This window comes from Lates calcarifer, linkage group LG15 (assembly GCF_001640805.2).
Source record: "Lates calcarifer isolate ASB-BC8 linkage group LG15, TLL_Latcal_v3, whole genome shotgun sequence".
NCBI lineage: Eukaryota > Metazoa > Chordata > Actinopteri > Centropomidae > Lates > Lates calcarifer.
The window spans coordinates 20,730,779-20,747,731 of NC_066847.1; the positions used below are offsets into that span (position 1 = coordinate 20,730,779).

A 16,953-nucleotide genomic window follows, 5' to 3' on the forward strand; every position below is an offset into this window, starting at 1 on the left:
TAGTTGTTCACAGGCCTGTTCACAGTGACTTAAAGTCATGCTGGCAGACATTAAAAGTTCCTCCTGCTGGACTGTTTAATTATGTCCCCCGTCACCTATTTTGAAAGAATCGTTGTTGCCATGTTTTACTGACGCAACACTGTCCTCTCTCTCCTAACCTGCTTCCTCTCTGTGTTTCCTTCCAGGACAGAACATGGTTTTATTACCTGGCATGTGATATACTGGATTTTGTGAGGAGAACACGCAAGAACCCCCGCCCTTTCTCACGCTAAGGTATTGTTCAGTTTCATCACCATCTCTTGACAGTGTCAGACTTGACAAACCGAGCCGAAAATGTCTCATTACAAGTCATGAATACACAATAGATCCCAGATTAAGCACACATGCAGCCCCCTACCCCCACCCCTCCACCCCAACATAGCACAGTAATGAAGACCATTCATGTGGGCCCAATTGGGCTTGTTCTTTGTGTGCAATAGGATGTTTATGAAAATGATTCATGATAGGTACTCATCTTCATATGCAAATCTGTGGGACATCACTGGTAAGCCTTTAATTTCAGCCGCCAGCGACAAGGAGGGCTTTTTTTTTTGGTTGGGAACCATACGTATCTACCAAGCGTGTTTGGATTTCATTCCCTGATGCAAATGATGTTTTCAGTGTAATCATGCAAAAGCGCAGCTGGCTTCCATTTCTCCACGCCTCGAGTCTCTTGCTCCCTGCACACCTTCCCTCCCCCACCCTCCCCCCACAACCACCTAAACCTTCACACACCAAGCTCTTCCTCCTCTCCCCTGTCTGTCATTGTTGTCTTCTACAGCCCTGTGTTTGCTCTCTGCTTCTCGTACTTAGCCCCCCCCCACACACACACACACACACTTTCCTTGCTCACTTGTTATGCCAGCTAAAGCCCTCCCCTCCTCATCTCATCCACACACACACACACTCAGTCACTCACCTCCCTCCACTGTCGCCACTTCCACCCTCTCTATACTGAATGGAGCCACTAGCCTCGGTGCCTCCCGTGGCGAGGCTGGATAGAATTCAATTAGGGATATTGTTTGCCCTCCAGAGTTTACTGGTGGGCTCCGTGGATGATAGGTTTGCCTGACGACATCCCCACTCACTCACTCACACACACAAACACATCCTGCTACATCCATCTAGCCTGTTTCCCCTCCATCTGACTCAATGCAGCCACCCCTCCTTTCCTCTTTTCCTAACTACTTCCTCGCGGCAGTGCATATTTTTTTTGTGTGTGTATACATTGTTTACATCGCATTTCAAGGCTCTGCTGGTGTTTTTATGTTATTTTGCTAAATTGTACTCAACAACATCAAGGCATAAAAACTCTGTTTCTGTGGCAGAATGTGTCATATCACCTTTTTGATAAGGCCTCAGGGGCTCATATTCTTCATGTGTGTTTCGTCAGGGTTGACGGGATGGCGGTTTTCAGAGGAGAATAATCGGGAAACTCCATTTGAGAGCAATCCCTGCAACTACACACACTTTCCCCCGGATTAATTTGGCAGTTCGCCGGCATATCCAGCACAAAAGAAAGGGCAGTAAATGTTGCTGACATAGGAGTAATGGTCACATTAGTTACAAGGTGAAAATAGAATTGTGCTGTCATTTGAATAACATTGAGAAGCAGTGGGCGGTAGTTGTGCACGGCACCGGCTTGTGCTTTTTAGATATGAAGTGTAAATCTGGTACAGGCGTAATGGCCTCAGTCTCTATTCTGTGTCGAGACCCATTTCAGAGACTTGTTCTGCAACCCGCTGCTTTCCTCCAGATGTCCCGCTGTGTGACTGTGTACTGGTGCTTCTCAGAAATCAGATACTGTATTAGTGCTGAAAGATGTCAAATGAATTAAAAGCTGGGAATCGCTGTGATGATAAATATCCTAATGCACCCCGATGTGGAATTATGACCTTCAATTTGATGCACCTTCTTTTGCCTAATTTGTGGTCACTTTGGATTAAATCCAATCTACTTCAGGGAGATCTTATTGGGCTATGGCAAAAATCCTGCTTGGTTTATAACCATAGTATTTTGTAATAGTATAGTGAGGGATTTCTGCATTTAACATGTAAAGGATGTTATTTAGGCAAGATCTTTAATTCTAGAAACATTCTAGAAAAAAAAAAAATCTAGAAACCTGTTCAACTATAACCCTTCTTTTCAGCCTTGTTAGAGAATATGAACCTCTGCACCCTCCAGAGTGTTTTGCATACCCAACATGGTTGCCCATAGCATCCTCCATTCAAGTTAGTTTGACCATAATGGCCAGTGATGACATTAGCCCGGCCAAGTTTTGGTTCTGTTATCTTAAAGCCCTGCCATTTGTTTTCATAGTGTGATCCTGCTCGAACTGCTTGAAACGATGCAAAGCAGGTCATTTGAATGGGAAGGGAGTGAAATCCTTTTTGGCCGATGTCAGCAGTGTTCTTGAATTTGAATCCAACCCAGAGGTAGTTGACTTTGCACGTCTTTGTTGTTGTTGTCCTGTTACTTGGGCAACTACGGTCAGCACTGAAGGAGCCTGGCTCAAGGATACCAGCATCAAAACCCCTCTAAATGAGCAAATTATTTAAAAGGCACATATTGCTTGATGTAGTGCACAGCTGATAATGACAAACTTGTCGACCCGTTGTGCAAATTGCTGTTGTCAAGACAACAGCAACCTGCTGGAAATATATTTGCTCAGACATGTTTGTGGTCATTTTGTCCCAATAGGCGGGGAGTTCATGTGAGAACACTCCTGCAGCTGCACGAAAATGTCATTTAGTCATCTCATCATCACTTTAATACATGTAAACTGTGGTTAAAGGATGAATCTTGTGCAAAAAAAATTATGCGTTTATGTGCCAGTTTTTCCAAATGATTATTATTGATTTTAACACCAAGCAAATTCACATACATACATTTATTTCCTATTAGAATTAAGGAGTAGTATTATTTAGGACATCTGTAAATGGCTGCTTTTTTAAAAAAAAAAAAAAATCACACAACAGCACGCCACACTGGGACACCTATTTGTTTGGGCTAGTACTTTGTTCTAAACTTAGGACAGCTGCAACTTTAATTATTCACAGTGTTTTTGAGTTCTTTAGGAGAAACATTCATCTGTGTGCATGACAGTCATGCTTGATCAGCATATAGTATATGTGTATGTCAGCTGCTGTGTGTGTACATACAGTAAATGTGTATGTGCCTCCTCTTAATGTTGTGTTTGCTGAAACACTGTGCATGTCCTCCGCCTGCACTTCTTCCAATACAATATTCATGTCTTCAGTGGCCCTTCAGCACTCTCCTGAACTGCATTATCATGATAAAAGCAGTTTTTTTTTCTCCTGTGATCTCTGCATGCATCCACGCATTTTTAAATTCTGAAAATTGGATTAATAAAGGAATCATTTTACCTAACATACTAGAGAGCAGCTACAATTAATTTAAAAGTTGAAGACTTAAAAGGAATAGGTTGATGTTTTGAGGAATACTTTAATTTTCTGCCAAGCGTTTCAACAGAAGATCAATACCATGCCCTCATGTCTGTTAATTGAGATACACCCATCATCCGGTTAGCTTAAGATGAGGTGGTAGGTGGATTTTCTTACTTTTTGAAAACAGCCTTTGTTTACAGTCTTGCTTGCTGTAAGCTAAGCTAAATTCTTGAAAGTGAATAAACATGTTTCCCAAACTATTCCTTCAACATTTTGTCTGGTGGAGTGATTTCTGGAAAAAATACACTTTAGTAACAACTTGTAGTTTTTCTCTCTCCCATGCACACACACACAGACACGCACAAACCCACATTGTTATTGCTTGTCACAGCCCACCTCCTCTGCCCCAGAGGGCTACGCAGGTGAACGTTTCACTTGTCTTGATTGCTAGAGGTAACAGTGCCTTCGACAATGGTGCCCCCCAAGTCTGACAGAGAGAACGGTAAATTTGGACTGAGCTATTTTCGGCCCGAGAAAGGGTTACTGGGATGTTAGCGCAAGTGTCTTGTCATGTGCCCGGCTGCTCTCCTGATACCTGCCCTGACAGTTTGGGCGTCTTAATAAAACAACACCCTTGACAGCGAACTCACACACAGCAGCTCAGTGGTCTCTCTCTCCATCTTCTCCTGCCATTCCTTCCTCTCCCACTGTGTCTTTCCATTGCCCACCCTTCCCTCCCTCCTCGCTGCGACCATTTATGCTAATATAAACGAACGGGACGATCTGCTGATGACGATTAGATTCAAGTGCAGCTTGCACCTCTGGGGCTACGTTGATATCATCTGACATGACAGAAGAATCCAAAGCAGCAATGGCTCTAAATTGTAAAGACACTGATGTTGTTTTTAGCTCCAAGGCACTGGGTTAGCGATATGGTAAGTGGATACTGAAGTCAGTATTTGAAGTCACATGCTTATATAGTAGAAGCTGTTCAAATGCATGAAGTCCAGAGAGATGCCCGCTAACTTGAAGAGTTTTTTCCTCTTTGGTTTTTGTAACACTGAGTCTCCCTTGAACTTCCGCTGCACCCCAGTCCAAAGCCACAGCTCCAGCAAGGTGTGCAGCTCTAATCAGCTCTGTTTGATGTGCGGAGGCAGCAGGCTTTACTGAGGAGCCAAGATCTCTTAGGACATTAAGGGGAGAGGAGAGGGAGAAGAGGCAGAGATTACTGCTGGTCTTTTTATAGAGGATCACTCCATCTTGTCCTTTTTAGCTCACTCATTAGTTCTCGCTTCCCCCCGGAGGGTGATTCTCTCATTCTGTCTCTCACCAAGACCAAGGCCACTTCCCTCACTTTGGCAAGGAACCTGTCTGGATATCACTTAACCAAATATGATTCTCCAGCCTTTCCCGTCATTATCAAGTCACAGTCAAAAGGCGCTTGTGTGGTCAGAGCCAGTCCCGTTCTGGCAGGTATGGGGAAAAAAGAAAAAAAAAAAGAAAAAGGAAAAAATCGGCCCAGGAGAGGAAACAGGGAGACAGATGAATAATGATTGCACACGCTTTTCTTTGTTGGCAGTGGGGGCTATGGATGCAATGACATGCCTTTTCTTCATTTTCTTCCCCTAATTCCCTCCATTTCCTCCCTCCCTTTGGCTAGTACCTGTGAAAATCAGACATCCCTCTGTGCCCGTCAAAAAATAAACCAACACTCTGCCACTCTGCGGCTGGCTGTCAGGGGAGTTCACCGCCTGACAACCAGCGTACACGCTGAGGTAATCAGAAGTTGTCAAATGTGAAGAGTCCTCTGCTATGACTGAGAGTGTGTGCTGTGTTTGCCTGTCTTTGGCTACAGTGTAGGTGTACTAATGGCCTCTTTATCAACGGGGATCATTAAATAATGTCCTGCGACTGCATATTTGGCAGCAAAATTGTTGTTTAGCAGAGGAAAATGGAGACACAGATGGATAATAGGAGCTCGTTGTCACTGCCAGCCGACCACCCAACCCAATTGTGTGACAGAGCACCTTCACACACTTTCATGACCTCTTATGATTATACATCATTTTCAAGTGCACCGAATGCTGCTCCTTTTACACATTCCCAAGTGGTTTATGAAAATTTTATTTACATATTTGTTCTCCATATGCATGGCCTGCTCCTTAGCCCCACTGAGAGGAAGCGGCTGTCTTATAAAAACACAACCAGAGAAATTATTGATTTGCATCTGTTTATCTGGGACGAAGCAGAGCCACCCCCCTGCTGTCAGCCCCGCGGTCTGTGTGTGAGGATCCCAGAGGTGTCATCACACCCGTCTGTCCTTTTTTTTTTATGCCGGCTCTAAACCGCGGACACGGGCTGCAATCTGTTTCCGCCCTCCCTTGAATTTTATTTACAGCCCCAGCCTGGCAATAAAGCCCAAAATTTATGACTTACTTTTTAATTAGAAATAATGTCTTGTAGAGTTTAAGTGATGGATGGTTTAATCAATATATAGACTGCGGCTGGGCCTATGATGAACGCCGCTATTGACAGCGTGCAGAGTAGCCTAACTTAACACTTTGTCTTTCAAAGAAATATGTAGTGTTTTGTTTGGTGATGGAAACCGTACACTGCCCCTTTCTATGTCTCTCTTCATTCTTACTCCTTCCATTTTACTGTCTCTTGCCACTCTGTCAACACCTTTTCTCAACAGGCAATGTTTTCTCCAGAATGAATCAACCTCTCCTGTCACCCTGTATTTAAGCAATTATTTTACTTCAGTGAAACCCCATTGTGTTGTGTGCCACATTTGCTCAGGTTTAAATAAAATAAGTGCTGAAGTTGGGTTCTAGTGGATGGAAACTGACAGGCTGGGAGGAATGCAATTCTCAAATAGGTTGAGATTTTCTTTTTTTTTTTAATGGGTAAAGCAATTTCTTTTTTTTTCTTCTCAGGTTCAAAGAAATGAGAGAGCAGAAGGGATTTTCAAGTGGAATAATTAAATAGGAATCAAGTAAATGCGAATTTGTTTCCCTGTGCTATGAATGATTGTGTAATACACACCAGGGATGGAATTATGGTACTTGACAACTGAAGTTCAATTTTGTCACTTGTGGCTTATTGTGAAGTGCCCGAAAGGGGCTGTGACTGAACTCAGTGTGGCTTTTTTTTGTCTGCTAGACACTGATCAGACATAGGAACAGTGTTCAAAGGACACATGAAAATGTAATTTTCAGTTTCAGATTTCCCAGCTATATGTTGTATTTAAACATTTTGGAGGCAACACTTACTGTTAGTGTAAAAAAAAAAGACACTGTGGAAGACTCCAGTGGATTAAGAATGAACTGCTACAGCAGTAGAGTGTATACCGCTGTCAAGGCCGAGCAATCCTACACATTTTTGTCTAGCTCCTATAACAGAAAAATAAAGGGGCAGAAAGGGAATTGTCTGGTAACATAAATGATTGATTTGTCATATCTGCCCCTTTAACCGGGTCTGCACCAAAATTTAATGTCTTCTTCTCTGGCCCATGCCCCATCCTTCCACGAAGTTTGGTGCGGAACAGTTGAGTATATGTTGTGTAATCCTGCTGACAAATAAGCAAACAAAAACCCAAACAGACAGAAAACAAAACCTCCTTGACGGAGATGATTAGCTGAAAGCAGTCAGCTAATGCACCAGTTGTGCACCAGTTTCCACGGGGATTGTCTCCTTTTTCTACAAACAAAAACTTCCGTATAACTTTGAATAAACAATAATGACACAAAAAACCTACTCATAGGGGCTTTAACTTTTAAAATATTAGTCTAATCTGTACTTTAGTGCAAGTTTCAAAAGCTTACCACCAAGTAAGGGTAAATATATTACACAGGCTCAAGTCAAAGTTAATAAAGTTAATAATTAGAAACAATGACAGAAGGTGAATCACGTTAGGCCATAGAATTCTTTCCTTCGCTGTCACAGATATTTCCAAAATAATTGGAATGTGATGCTTGTCACTACCATCCAGACCTACCTCAAAGAAAACACTAATAGACAGGATTATCTTATCCATATCGCACACAGAAATAGAGACACACACAGCAACATAATATCACCTGTCCTCTAAGAGCAACCACAATACCTTTCTTTCTCATTGATTAGTGTTGCATTCACTGCCCAGGGCAAGTAGAGGCCTTAATAATGACTTTATGCTTTGTTTTCATGGTCTTTGGAATAGAGTAACCATGGATGACATGGATCCCATGCTATGAGCCCCTCTAGTCAATGGTTAACTGTTCTGCGGCAATTCAAAGCATCCGGGGATCTGTTGCAACTGACCGCTCTCCTGTAGATGTTGACCTGGGTATGTTTTCTTCACCCCCTCCCCACCCTTCAGCCTCATGTCTGCACTTTTCTCCATTCCCTCGTACTGCTGGTCATGTCTTAGCTTATCTGCCTCCTTTGTGCAACATAAGCTTGTAGATAAGCGAGTATATTGGGCAGGGTTACTCATGTCTGTCTTGTTCATTCATCAGAATCCTCTAATTCCCCCCAGAAACCTATTTCCCAGACTGCAGGTGGCCCGCGTTGCAACACGGAGGGCACGCCTGATCTCTCCAAAGCAAACATAGACATTTAGTCACTGCCGCCGCTTTTGTATTCCCTACGAGTGCTGGTAATGCCCCAATATGTATGTGCGCTGCAAGTGTACACATGACTAATCTCAGACACAGTGTAAAAACATGCCACTGATAGGTACGCAGCTTTAGCTGAGATTAGCCATGAAGTCAGGAATTATTCATTTGTTGTATTTGCCCCGTCTTTATTCCTGGTTGACAGATAGGTGGCATGTACAAAATAAACAGAATCCTGCTGGGATCTTTTAACAGTGGTTACCCATAAGCCCCAAAGTCCACAGGTGTTTCCAGTTGTGCTAAATCTTGAAAATACGTAGCCTCCAGCGGGCTTTAGGTCGTCTTTCTCACAGCATGACCCAGTTCTTGCAGTTCCATGATACACAGCACAGTAACTATGTTATAGGAGATTTTTTTTTTTTATTGGGAATGAGCAGTTGCAAACCTGAGTAAGAGTAATGCCCCGAGACTCCAACTGGACCTGTTCATCGGTCTGGGTCACTGCTGAGCATGATCTCTGTTCTGGGCAGTTAATTAGGAATTAGAACATGGCATGACCCTCAGGATGTTCTCCATGGTTAGAATAATGAACACCTGGAAATGGCGAGGAGAGAGTGTGGACAAAAAAAAAATATCGTTTGGCTTGCGCACAAGTCATTCCATTAAGACTTTTGAACTCCTGTGGCCTTTATAATTGCACTCCAGCATTTTTTCTCCATTTCCTTCCAGTCTTCCCATGTGAAAGTATTAGTTTTTTGCCTCCATTTTGAACAATCATGGGCATGAGGTAGCGTTCTCTCGCTTGATAAATTGGATTCCTATTTGACATGTGATCTATGATATAATACAGTTTGAGATGCACTGAAATTTATTAAGCGCACATTAAATTTAATGAAATCCTACCCGGTGCCAATGGAATCCTTTGCAAACCAATTTAACTCTTTTCACTCTTAACATTAATTAGATTGCTGTAATTTAATAATTTGACGATTCATTCAGGTTTGCTTGATTGTTTAGCCCCATTCCTTAATTTTATTAGGCAATTTATCAAGTAGCCCATTGAAAGAAGTGCTCAGTTATATATTGTTTTTTTTAGACCATGAAAAAAGGCTGTCTTGATGGAGTTATTTCACATTTCTGCCTGGTACGGAAAGTCAAGTGCAAAAATAAAATGCTAGAAAAGTATGAGATAATGCAAGTAAAGGGAAAAATAATAATAAATTGCCACCATACACCCTGTTGTGTGTGTTGTTTTGGGAGTTTTGAGCACAGCCTAGCTGTAAATTCCTAGTGAAATCTGTGTTGCCTGGTTATATCTAGTATTCCATTTGTATCGTCAAAACAAAAACTGTCTCAGTGCTGTTTGTGTATTCAGAGAGGAATGCAACACAGGTGGAGCGTGGGTTCCACAGCTAAAAATACAGACCCTAAAAATTACATATACATGCTGTCTTAAAAAAAGAAAAAATCCAATTTAACCTATAATTCTCATATTGCTTTTCTGGTGCAGCTGGTGTGTTCATGCAGGGTGACAGTGGTTTTAACATTCTCCATGTGCATGAGGCCCAGCTTTGCTCCCGTGTGCCATATCATAATGATTTGGCTCGATGCCTTGATTCGAATTGGTGAATTGTTACACCCTGAGTAGGTAGAGTATCATACATCTGCTCACAGGCCACATTATTTTATCAACTGCATTTGCAGGTCACAGTGCAGTGCAGTGCAGGAGGTGGTCCCCCCCCACCACCCCCGTTCTCTCTTTGTCTATCCTGGCAGTGAGTATGCCCCAGTACACACAGTCCCTAGATGCAGTCTGGCAGGCCTAGTGAATCATCTTCCCGTCACAGGTGGAGGAAATACAACAGCGGGATTGGCAGTCCAAAGGTGGCGTCTGGCCCACTGTTGAGTGAGGTGTTTGGCTTGCTTCCTCTGGAAATGAGAACATGTGATATTTTGTCATGCAGGAGAGGGAAAGTAGTCGTGCAAGTTTTTATTTTTCTCTACCCAGAAAGAGTACACTGATGAGATACAGCAGATTTTACAGAATATACACTAATTTCCAAACACATACAGGATCAGTCCGCTTGTCTGCACATGTGACGGTGCGAGTCTTAGCCCCGTTTGTATGTTTGTGTGTGTGTGTGTGTGTGTGTGTGTGTGTGTGTTTGCGTGTTTGCACTTGCATTTCTTCCAGTGTGGGTGTGCTCCTCTCTCGCACTTTTTGTGTTGGAGAGGCTGTTTCATCCAAGCTCTTGTAGGAAGGTGGTTTGCGAGGGCCGATGATCAAAGGCAGAATCGTCAGGGCTAACGGGGGCCCCGGCGCGGAGCAGCAGATGTTTCCCGTCTCTGTTAGCGGCTCAGTTAAAACTATCCTTATTTAACCAGCACCGGCTAATGGCCCTTCGCCGGTGTCAGATACACCAGATCGCTTTTCTTCTCTTTTGTGCTGCGGAACATGGGACAGTATGTGAAACGGAAGGGATATCTTGTTCCTCTGTGACACTCTCATTGTGCTCCTCAGCGAATTTCTGGCCAGAAAAATCCCTTTCATAGTAATTGGGTGTGAATGTCTTGCATTTAGGCCAGTGGTTAAACAAGCCAAGAGAGGGGGCAGAAAAGGGTAGAGGAAAGCTGGCTGTGGGGGTCAAAGATAGTGTAGTGGAAAGTGAAAGAGATTGAGAGGAGACATTGGTAGAAAAAGAACAGTGTGTGAGGAAAATGACAGACTTGAGGGGATTGTAGCTTTCAGAAAATGAGCAAAGCAAAGGAAATATTAAGTACAGAAGGGTAGAAGAAGAAGCACTTTTTCAGGAACAGCAAGGCAACAAAAACGGCTTGCAGCATGTAAAACAAGGGACTGGAATACAAAGTGGACAAGCATGTTGTTTTAACAGAAACAGCCAACCCAGGTCCAGATTCTTCATATGGCGTACAGGAGATTGATTGAGAGATTCGGTGGGCCTAATTGTGCTGCACCATCTGCCCAAGTTACAGAACCTGCCAGGCATGTGACAGTTTCCAACAGGCTCACTGACGAGCAGATGTGTGCAGGAGTGTGTATGCTCCTGTGTGTGTGTGTGTGTGTGCGTGTATGCGTGTATTTCAGCACGTCAGTCTCTCTTTACATTGTGATCACATCATTTTTTTAGGGGATTAAGACAAGAATTCCTGTCTTGAATCACAGAAAACTGACACAGCCAATTTTTTTTTTTTTTGTGTGTGTGTGTGTCCAATTGTGTGGCATTTGTGGGCTCCGTTTGTCATGTTGGAGTGGTCATTGTTGCTGACAGTTTTTTCTACTGATATAACAGCCTGACAAATGTCATAGCCACAGAGTGAATTTCCATAAATCAATCAACCCCCCCCCCAAAAAAAAAAAAAAAAAATCCTCAATGAAACACATCACCAGTGGAATTAAACAAAGGAAACAACAAAATGCTTTTCACAAAACACGCATGCTAATTTATCCGGTAAAGTCACTTGGTATTCAGTGAGATGGACGACAAGGGAATTTTTCTCTAACCAAAAGAACAGCCATCACATGTATTAACAAGGAACCTACTGAAAACCCATAGGAATGTCTCATTTTAATTGAATCAATTAGTCCACTGTGATTTGTAATTTGTAATTTAAAAGGAGTAGTTTGACATTCTGGGAAATGTGCTCATTCATGTCCATTCCCAAATGGACAATACCCAGAAGTTAGTAGTAACTGAGAAATCCAACCACATTTGGAGTGTTTCAGTCTGTTCAACACATTCACTTATTCAGAAATACTCACTCAAATCAAAACAGAGTTTAATCTCCAGAATGTCACTAGATAGTAAGAACAAAGACAGGTGAAGCTTTGAAGGCCAAAACACCTCCACAATCTGACAATGCAGTGCAAAAAAAAAAAAAAAAAAAAAAAAAAACCCAAGGAAAAAGGAAGCTGTTTCACTAATGAAGACACATCACACTGCTCTCTACTTACAGATACAGAAGTGTGATAGGATTCACCTGAAATTGGACACCTGTGTCTTTCCAAAAGGTGGACACCGGATTAGCAAAATAAGGTAATTGCATCTGCATATCAAATCACTGACAACTATCCTGCTGCTGCTTTGTTGGAGCCAGGGGTTTGATCTCCTCACACTCTCTCTGACTGAAAAACCCTTTAACCGTCAAAGTGTCTTAAATCCTCAGCATCATTACCATAATTAATTATTTGTAAAGGCATTCATCTACAGATTGTTTTTGTGATCTTTCATGTGTATAAAAACTGGTATATTTCAGTGCTAATCTCATTTGAAAAATACAATTTCCTAGATGTACCTTCATTGTCCCTTATAAAATCCAGCTGAACTCTGTTGTCCCCAGTGTGAACATTTAACGGTCTTATTCACCGACTTATCAAGCTGCAGTATCTCCACCTAAAAAAAAAAAAAAAAATTACATGGAATCCTTGTAAATGTCCAACAGCGATCCAGGCCACTAAACATGACAATAAAGTAATGGACTGTTAATTTACATACCAAGCTAGAGATTTCATAGGTGCCAGTCCTACAGATGATAGTAACAATGTGACAGTTGCGGTTTGAAATGTTGAGAGAGCTGAACTGCAGAACAGTTTACGTTGGAGAAATATCAAACAGAGAAAGAAAAAGGGGATAAAAAGTTGTGTCTGCTGTTGTCAAATCCGTGCCTTTCATGATGTTCTGCAACCCTGTCTCCTTCCCTTGATTTGGCCGCCGTCGACAGGGGACGTTGGCATGTGTTTCATATTCTGCATACTCATATCCCTAAGTCCCTCTTGTAATTATTATTCAGTAGATGCACTGTTTGGCACAAGGACAAAAGTTTGCATAATTTATGCAAGGCCGTCATCAATTTTTGAAAAATGGCCCCGGCCTTTTCTTGTGCTTTTAACTAAATAGATGCACTTCAGCCTGGACATAAAACGACCGCAAGGAACAGAGAAAACTTTATTTATATCTTTACCTAAACTTTGAACCAATGCAGACTTGAGAGAGTATATTAGGGTTGCTTTGTCCAGCTCAAATAAATTTATTTTACTTTGTCCTCCCTGCTCTCCCACAGGGATAACGCCACTACAGTGTATGAAAAATGTAAAAATAATATTTTGTAAGGCATCTTCTCTGCCTGCCGAGGAAGTCAGCTTCTCAGATAAAGTATTTGGAGTTGAGCTGGGTATGATAACGTACAGCACACTTCCTCTGGATGTGTCCCTGAGGGCTCTCACCTGAAGACTTGGAGTTATTTCCAGCGTAGTGCTCACAGGAGGAGGTCCTCTGAGAAAAAGAAAGGGGACTTTGTTATTCCATATCCCAAGAGAAAGTGCTCTATATTTACTTTAATGAAGAAGGGGATGTTGTAAATAAACTCCCTTTGTTATGAACCTCTTCTCTTGTCCATACAATATAATCCCGCTTTCCATCAGTTTCCCCCCTAATCCTAGATGTAAATGTTTTCCTGCTGCATTGTCCACTGGTTTGGATTTCAGTAATCTATGGATTGGACATTTTAATCCATCTGTGTTGCCAGGACATGAGGATGCTGGATGTACTTTTTCTGGCTCTTTCGTTTCATGTCCCATGAAAACGGAAAATTGGCATTTGTCCCTTAATTTCTAAATAGGCTATGTTTAGTGGACGGCAGACCATTATCCAGAATTCTGGAGGTAAATGGCAAGATTGAATAATAAGCTTTTTGGCTCCTCTTTCAGTCTCCGGTGATTGACTATAAAAAGGAACATAAAACAGTGTGTTTATCTGTTCTGTTCTTGTAAGTGGTACACAAAATTCTGAGATGTGATAAAAGACATTAATCTCAAGAAATGTGATTATGTGATTATATTTTCTTAATATGGACATATTTGGAATCTATTTTTAAAAACAGTTGTTATATAAGATGTATTTGGTTACACCACATCTTGAAAGGATCATTAATTCATGTTGCATTTAACAGATTTAATCAAATCAATAATACTTTAATAATTTTATCAACAACTAATAATTTTTCTTTGTGGAAAGTGTACATTTGTGATATACTCTATGTTGTTGCCACAGTCATTTCAGCAAAGAGACATTAAATGAGATATGTTTCCATGCAGACTGAGCTCATCAGATCATATTACATTTCTCTCCATGCAGACTTAGCAATTCCATTTAAACCTGCTGTTTGCATCTGTGGAACCAATCAATAACGCAGCAGAGTGTGTTATTTGCATGATGCAACTGTTGTGGAGATCCAAAAAAAAAAAAAAAAAAAGCCAGAGCTTTGGAAGGAAGTTGCTCCACAAGAGACTCTGTAAGGTTGTCTGACAGCAGTTTGGCCTTTGACCTTTAAAAAGATCTGTTTGGGGAGAATAAATAAAAGGGAAATTCAGTGACTTTGACTGTGCTCAATAATCAGGGCAACGATGCAGAGATATCCTGAAAATGGCTTACTAGTACTGTTCTTGCCCAATATCTCATTTTTTCTGAAGGAAAACAGATCGATGTGCTACACTTGGTTAGGGGACCCATGGGATATATTACTTGCCCGTGACAAGCTCCAAAGCCAGGATTTTTGCCAAGATCTCTGGAATGCCAGACTAATACATCACATGTATCTTACTTCATAACCTGACCTCTAGAGCTGTGGAATTTGAATACATACATATTAACAAAGAATAATATTTGGTCAGGACTGGACTTGCCTAATATCCCACTTTCTCTGTGCCATCTATTGTGTTGTCAGATTTGAGCCTGAGCATCTATTACAGCTTATAAAACCTCGCGTGAAGACAGTGATGGAGGATGCTGAATACTCAAGTGTATTTCTTATTGGGTTTCACTTCAAGATAAACAATAATAAGTGGCTTCAGCAATACATCCTCACATAGTGTACAAAAGCAGGGGTGAGCCAGTGTTTTTAACCTTCGCTTAAGGTCTTATAGGAGGGAGAAACTTTAAAATACTGAAAGGAATAGCTTGAGGACACGTTTCTGATGAGTATTTTGGGGTTTTTTTCTCAGCTCCCAGAGACAGCTTGAGTTTATCCTTTTGTCCATCAGTTTACAGACAACACTGCTGAAAGTGGATATGAAGCCATATGGCACTCTGAACCCTCAAACTACAGCGCTAAGTGCTTCATTTTTCACGCTAGCATGAGGTCCGCTGTATTTATAATTCATTTAGCGGAAGGGCAGGCTTCACACAGTAGACGGGACATTATATGCATGTTTAAACAATTTAACACCCACAAACTGCAATGCCTTGTCTCTGCTAATACACTACAACATTTTCTTTTTTTTTTTCTTTTTTTTTCCCAAGCTATTTGAAGATGTGACCCAGGATATGTTGCCCTATTAGAAAGCAATAACGGATAAATTGCTTTGCAGATGTATAATAAAGGAGCACAGTAAAAGACTGCAGGCGCTGAATAATTTCATTTTCAATCGTTCAAATATGACACATTATTGAAATTTAAATGCCTGTGTTTCTTTTTCTTTTTCCTTGACCTGCCGGGTGTTGCTTCATTTATTTGGTAGAATGTATCATACTCAAGTCTGACTCATAGTTTAGGCATGATCAGTCCATACTGAGTTGAGGTATACACTCAACACTTGTTTCCTGTCAAGCACAAGTGCCTTATGAACACAGATGTACATCCATTCTCCTCACACTTAATTTAGTGTGAAACGCAAGCCACGTTTCAGACCTCAGCTTTACAACGCCGCTCTGGTGTTTAACGTGCAGGTCATGCTGTCGACGTGGTGTGATGCGCATGTGCTCTATGCGAATGAAGACATACTTTGACTTTGGCTTGTACGCCTTATGCATTTTGATTACAGCTGCACAGTACTGACATACTGCTGCAGGAAAAGTGAGCTGCTCAAATCCCACATGAAGAAGAGGGGGAAGAAAAATGTAGCCAGAAGTTATGGTTCTTTCTTATTCAGCCAATCAGTGGGAGTGTGAACACTTAATTGTGGTGATAATCAGCTTCAGATTCCATCCTGAATGAGGAAAAATCAGGCTGACTGTCTGACAAGCCACGCCTCCCTTAGTTACTGTTGCTAAGCGTGTTTAGCTTTTTGTTTACATCATGCCGACTGTGTGGACTTCATGGCATTGACTGGTGTATGCAAAGCACACTGAAAGTCACTGACATGATAAGGAACATTTACATAATACTTAACACAAGAATAATCATTGTCAGCATTGATTACTATGTCAGAATACCTGAAGCGCTAACCAGCGGCATTAAATCTGAACAAATTTTAATAAAACCTGTCATAAAATCATAATCACTTTAGTCCACTAAATGTGAATGAATGCTTACAATGCACATTTATGCATGGACTGTCTCCAGCTCGCCTTATTCCCACGTTCGCTCGCTCTCTCTCACACACACACATGCACGCGCACACACATTGTGTCGTCTCCTCAAGTCATTTGAATTTTTAAGGGATCGTCAAAGAAACTGTCAGCATCAGCGCGCGTGGAGGAAATCACTCAGATGTACTGAGTTATTGGTGCCATTTGCAGTGAGCGTTAGTGCATGGGATACGGGGGCCTGGATCGCTGAGGTGTGCTTCAATCTGAATAATGATTTGCAGAGTCAGACTGAACAGAGGACATTTCTCCGCGTCAGTCCACTTAACATGTGCCCTTTCCATTCCGGTGACAGCTCCCTGCGTTTGACAGAGTGTCTGTTGGGAAAGTTGTGGAAGTATCTTACATGCTGTTGTGCTTACCAAAATTAAATTAGAGCCACTGGTATTTAATGGCAGCACTGAAATATGCCGTGTGCAAGTAAGGAAAGAATAGGAGAAGAAATGTCTCTGGGGCAGTTTTCTAACTTATCAGTGAGAAGGGGCAATGTAATGAATAAAAATAAGTGTTACTGTGGTATGTGTCAGG

At 41.7% G+C, this 16,953-nt stretch overlaps 1 protein-coding gene across 4 annotated transcripts in view; it reads left to right on the forward strand.

Moving 5' to 3' along the window:
* Positions 1-16,953, forward strand: part of LOC108892288 (adhesion G protein-coupled receptor L3) — a 199,286-nt gene that overhangs the window by 22,060 nt on the left and 160,273 nt on the right. For 3 of the 4 annotated variants that reach the window (XM_051076011.1, XM_051076012.1, XM_051076013.1), the window contains exon 2: positions 186-273. The gene's annotated coding sequence lies outside the window, so the exon portion shown is untranslated. Of the gene's footprint in view, positions 1-185; positions 274-12,019; positions 12,100-16,953 lie in introns of all 4 variants that reach the window. The other variant, XM_051076010.1, reaches the window with a different exon arrangement.